Source organism: Amblyomma americanum, chromosome 4 (genome assembly GCF_052857255.1).
Source record: "Amblyomma americanum isolate KBUSLIRL-KWMA chromosome 4, ASM5285725v1, whole genome shotgun sequence".
NCBI classification, from domain to species: domain Eukaryota; kingdom Metazoa; phylum Arthropoda; class Arachnida; order Ixodida; family Ixodidae; genus Amblyomma; species Amblyomma americanum.
In genome coordinates this window covers 125,978,237-125,984,257 of record NC_135500.1, presented here as the reverse complement: position 1 = coordinate 125,984,257, position 6,021 = coordinate 125,978,237, and positions in this window count along the sequence as shown.

Sequence of the window (6,021 nt, the reverse complement as noted above, 5' to 3'; positions counted from 1 at the left end):
CCAGGTGTTTATCAGGCTTCATTCATTGAAGTTATTCGTTTTTGGCAGCAGTGCCGTTGCATAGTAGATTACTGCAATGGAGTGCAGCTTTCACAGGGGATTTGCCTTTGCTTTCAATTAAGTGGTTCTCAAAAAATGTATTCAAAAGATAGCGCTTAGCTATTATTAAGAAGTGCTCTCAGGAAGCCAAAGTAAATACGGTTAAACAGAACGACAACTAGTAATAGTAAGTTATCCGAGTGTGCCGAAATTGGTTGCTTTTTTCGCAGTCTATATTCACCGACTATTGGAGTTTAATAATAATAATAATAATAATAATAATAATAATAATAATAATAATAATAATAATAATAATAATAATAATAATAATAATAATAATAATAATTGGTTTTTTGGGGAAAGGAAATGGCGCAGTATCTGTCTCATATATCGTTGGACACCTGAACCGCGCCGTATTTGAAGGGATAAGAGCGGGAGTGAAAGAAGAAAGGAAGAATTAGGTGCCGTAGTGGATGGCTCCGGAATAATTTCGACCACCTGGGGATCTTTAACGTGCACTGACATCGCACAGCACACGGGCGCCTTAGCGTTTTTCCTCCATAAAAACGCAGCCGCCGCGGTCGGGTTCGAACCCGGGAACTCCGGATCAGTATGGAGTTTCTTGCTGCTTGCTCTTTGTAGTATGAATGCATATCACGAGAGGGCATGGATTGTTCAGGAGATGCCGTTTAAGTCTGCGTCCGCGCGTGCAGTTCGTATACATGTCGTCAAAACAAAAGTATTCCGTTGACCTATCGCCTGCAGTCAGCCTAAATATCATGTCAGTTAAAGTTGTGCCCCGCTAATGCCTCTTAATGCTGCATGTGCCAGAGACCACGGTTGAAGGCGCAACTTTGTTCATTCTAACCGGTACACGTTGATTACATGCCCCAATAAATTGTAATTACAATTTCCAGTGCAATTGCAGTTATTTTGCAGAATTACAAAGCGCCTCGTAATTTCGGCTAAGAATGTGTTCTCGAAAACGGGAATTAGACTGAGGCCGATTTTGAGAAACGCAGAAGTGCGCCCTGGACCCCATTCTTGGTCGCTATTCAGTGTGACTGAGAGCAAAGCTGAGCTGTCCTGGACAAAATGGTGGCATTGGAACAGTCCTTATTTGTTACACTTCGATGATCTGAGCGGTCGGGCCCCGGAGTCGTCTGATGGACGCTTAAAATCGAGCATCCCACACTTACAACAATGCTCACCTCTGCCTAAACACTTTCTTCGCGTGGTGCATTGTGAAGTAGAGAATAGCGTGTCTCCATCAGTAACGTACGGCAAGAAGTCAAAACGCAAACATTTTTCTTCAACGTATACCGCACTATAAACAAACCTAGTTATCTTCAGCACTGTTGCCATTTTTGAATACTATGCTCTTTTTAATTCTCCTCTGGTCACTTTAAAAAGCTATTGAAAAATATCGCTCGTTTAATGCCCGACCAACGCATCACAAAGCATGGTTAATTCCAAGGTTCCACAATACTTGCAAACGTCACACACTCCAGCATGATTTACATAATTTACCTCATAGCTTTAATAAATACAAAATGGCACAAAAGTGACTCTGAAAGATCTCCTGTTTCTCGTAAATATGGAGCACGATGAGAAGATTGTTTAAAGGTGCATCTAGATTCCGCGACAAAAGTATTTTTATTTTGAAACTATATATTCTTTTCCTTTTTTAATTCAGATTGCATTGCGTTCCACTCGTGTTTGTGTTGTGCAAATTCTTTAATTGCAGTTGATGTCATGAATTTGTCTTTCTTTGCTGTACATCTGGTTCAGTTGCCTGCCTAGTGATCAGTTGCCAAGTGATCGGGTAGGTCGGCCTCGTCAAGCCCTGCGAAGAGCTTTTCGCCAAGGGGTCCTGGAAATTCCGGAATAGATAGAGAGAATTAATGAACAATGAATTATCTGAAATGATTAAGTAGGTAGCTTCAGGCGTAATATTAGAGGAAAATTTTTTGCAGACCGTGTCGCATTAGTACAATCTGGTTTGCCGGATAGGCCCGTAAATTATGTTGTTTTTGTAGTTTAATTGTCAACTTAAGCCTTCCTAACAAAAATTTTTAAAGGTCTATCTAGCGCAAGGAGCGCGGTTAATTAGAAATACCAACTCGAGAGACTGTATTCTTAATGCAAATCTTAGAAGCAGCTGTTCTTTCCCAGACACAGGTGCCACTTGCATGTGTATAACGAGAATGTATTTGATAGCATTAATGCGATTGCTTATCCTTGGTTATAATGCGGAATGTGACGTTCCCGGGAGAGTTTGTTCTGGTCCACTTTACGCCCTTTTCCATCCTTTCCAGTAATGCAAAAAACGAACTCAGATTGTCCTTAGATGCTGCCAATGTCTTCTCCGTGCTCTCTGCATATCCAGCTGCGAATATTCAAAGAATAATCCCTTCTTAGCAAGAAGATGCCGCATGGGTCTTCATTGTTGCTGTCAGTCATGCAGTTGGTAGTACCTTTTCTGGCAGAACACATCTCCTGAGCGGACCCCCCCCCCCCCCCCCCTCTTCCCCAACTTCCCAAAAATTACGGGGCATGTTATATCTACTTTGCACAAAATGCTTTCCCGAACAGCGCGCATAAGTACCTGAAGTGCCAATTGCCGTGAATTCGAGTCAAACTTATGTATAAAACGCGGTATTCACAAAAAAAAAATCAAGCATGTTGATTGCTTCTAACGAGACAGGCAGTATTCAGTATATAAGAAAGAGTAAGGCAGTTTTTCATGCAGCAATTTCGGCAACAATTCTCGCACCAGAAAAGCCACTGAGTCGTTCAACTCTGGCTTTCTCTAAGTGCCGACAGACATTTATACTTGAACGCTCTCCTTGCGGGAAACATTGACATCAAAACTCACGCCCAGCCTCCGTGTTTAGAGGCGTACAGCGCGCACATTTAACTGGCTGCTGTGTTTAGCAGCGTACTGCACATCGTGAAGATTAATAGTAAACTTATGCAGTCTTGTATGTGTTTTCGCTTCATCGCTTCATGACAAGTACAGTTGCTTCGTGGGTTTATCCATCGTTCCTCCCTTGTTCTGTATCTTCTTGTTTTTCCCGGTGCACTATCTTATCTCGCATTAAATCTGGCCGCTTCACGCAGTCTGTGCGTCACTGTTCAATATACGCAAGCAAATAGCCGCAATTACTCTGTCATCAGGCCCGATAAGCGAAAGCTCTTCTTGTACCATTGTCTTACTTATCTGTTTTGCGATACACTCTCGAACACTGCGAAATAAAACACAGACGTGAAAATATGTTCTCTAAAGTAAGAGCACACACAGAACTGCCTAAATGTCAGAGTACTGGCATTATGTTGCCCTAAATATTGTGACCTTCCGCTGGCGCTGAAGGGCGTGAGCTTGACGTTGTTGCTGATGTCCACAGAGCCCCAGATATTAAGCACAGATAGTGAAAGATCACGTCGGACTTATTGTTCGAGCTTGTAGCCGCTGTTTGCTCCCGAAATAATAAAAATGAAAAAGCGACAGATTTATACCTTTGCACTTATCGCAGCATGAGCGCCTGAAGGTTACATTCCATACCTTCACATATCTCGTATTCATGCTGTCCGAACTTCTCCTGAAGCTGCACTGCCTTCATGTACCAAACTTTTTTCCCCTCTGCACATTGCACGCTGTAGTATAGTTTGCAGCTTTTGATGCATTTAATTTAAATGTTTGATTTTTTGTATTTAAGATGATTTCCTACTTTCTGAGGCGATTTAAGTTTCATGGCGCACCCCAGCGCTATCCGCAGCAGCAGCATCGCTATTACGATCAATTCTTTTCTTCACCTTAGCATAGTATCTTTATCTCGCCCAAATATGCTCTCCGTCGCTAATACTTTACAACGTGGTCAACGTGCGAGAGCTTTCCGCTACGGTCACGTAGTTGCAGAGATTCTTTATCATTTCATTCCGGCCGCCTAACTCCTATAGTTACGAATGGTAACATAATTCAGAAATTCATTTCCAGCTTTCATCAACTCAGTGCATATTAGTACGGTGGGTATTCTTAGATATTTAGAGAAAAATTGTGGCTAACCAATCAAATTCTTATTGTCGGTGGCGTTCTTAACTACAGTGAAGTGCATATCAAGAGAAGACTGCGTTTACAGGCGTTGTATTTGAAGAGAATATGTGTTTTGAATACTTCCGGATAAAACATGTCGACGGGGACGCAGGGAGCTTTTTGCCTGACAAACCATGCCTTGCCGTGGCGGTGGATCCCTGTCCCGCCACAATAAATGGCTTCTACAATCATTCAACGGGCTCCGCTTAAAACCTTTCATTATTTGGTATAATCAAGAGTTCAGAAAGAATTTATGTGGTTATTGTTGTCCTGTCACAAGAACTAGCCGCTGCTTTTATTGCCTGCCTCATTTTATAGCGCTTTGTCCTTTCTCTCTCGCTTGTCACCGTCTTCTTGTGCGCCTATATTTTCGTCAAAATCATCAGCGACCAAATAGCCCAAGAAAAAGCCTCAGAGGAGCCTCGCGCGACAAACTGCGCTCGAACTCGGCCATTCATTTGCGGACGTGCTTTCAGTAGCAGACAATTGGACATGATTTATGCGTGAGCTGCGTACAGCACGCTAATCGCTTTTGACGACTAGTGGCAATGCTTACTAAAAGGATTTATTGTTGAGCTGGTTGCCACATCTTCGCTTAAAAAAGGAAGGGGGGGGGGGGTGCGAAAGGCTGTACACAGCGAGAAGCCTAGTGCTTCCGGTTCCGGTCGTTTCTATCTGCGTATGCCCTGTTACCCCCCCTCCCTTTTGATAGGGACAGCAGTCCTTTCATTTGATAAGTGCTTATGTCAGTGTGTCAGGTTTCGCCCCGACGCCGGAGGCAAAGCAAGATCTCCTTATCTGGCACTATTAACCGAGAATGCTCGCGATTGTCCTTGGCCCAAGATATCAGCTTGCGGTATCAAATGCTGCCGCCTTCGTACTATCGACGCACGCAGAACGCAGCTGGTTGCGTAGTTAGCCTTGCTTATGGTACGTACTTGTTTGTTTGTTTTGTCCACAAGTGCGTGCGAAGTCTGTAACCAACTGTACTGCGGATGCCTAGCCGCTCGAAACTTGATCGCGGTGCCTTGGAACCCGTTTATCGCCGCGCACTCATAACGGGTGCATGCTTGAGGCACAGACTTCGAAGGAGCGACTGCGATGTCTGCCGCCGCCGCCGATTTTGCCCCTGAAAGTACGTGTGCCCCGAGGCAGGCCTAGCTTGTCTAACGTTCGCGAGATACACATCGCATTTTCAAATCGGCCCGAGCCGCGCCGCCCCATAAGCAGCTGGCTCGCAAGGACGTCGCGTTCTTTGTTAAGCTCGCATTTTCGGCCCGCCGCGCGTGTAATTGCACCCTCTCGCAGTATATGCATACAGTGACGACGTTGCTTGCGTCACGTTCACGCAAGCGCAACGTACGCCTGTTGGTCCTGTCCAGCCAGCGCGTCATAATCGGAGGTCTGCGCCTCCTGTTTCGCTAGAAGTGTGCAGCGCTGTGGAAGTAGTGGCCAGCGTCTCCTCGCTGCAGAGCGAATGGAACGCAGGAAGCTGTTCGTGCCGATAGGAACCACTCTTGAATGGCAGGCACCTTGACCATCGCTTCTTTTTTTGGCTTTATGATGGCTGAATTTCCGCAAAGCTTTATGTCGACCCTTCTTCAGGTTATGTCGGCTCTTTCTTATACAACACTGCGTAGTTCTAATCAGGCAGATTAACTGCAGCATAGCTACTTTTCGGTTCTCCAGCGATGGCGTCGTCATTTTCGAGGGCTTGTCTCTTTTGTGAAAAGGGAGCCCCGAGGGATTATCTTGCGTGCTTGCTTCCGCAGGCAGCAGTGGAAATCAGGGATGGCGTAAGGTGTGGTGCGCTACTGGAAAAAAAGAACGTGCACGCGAAATTGGAGGTCGTGAAAGCAAATAATGATGCAGGGAAGGTGACCGCATAA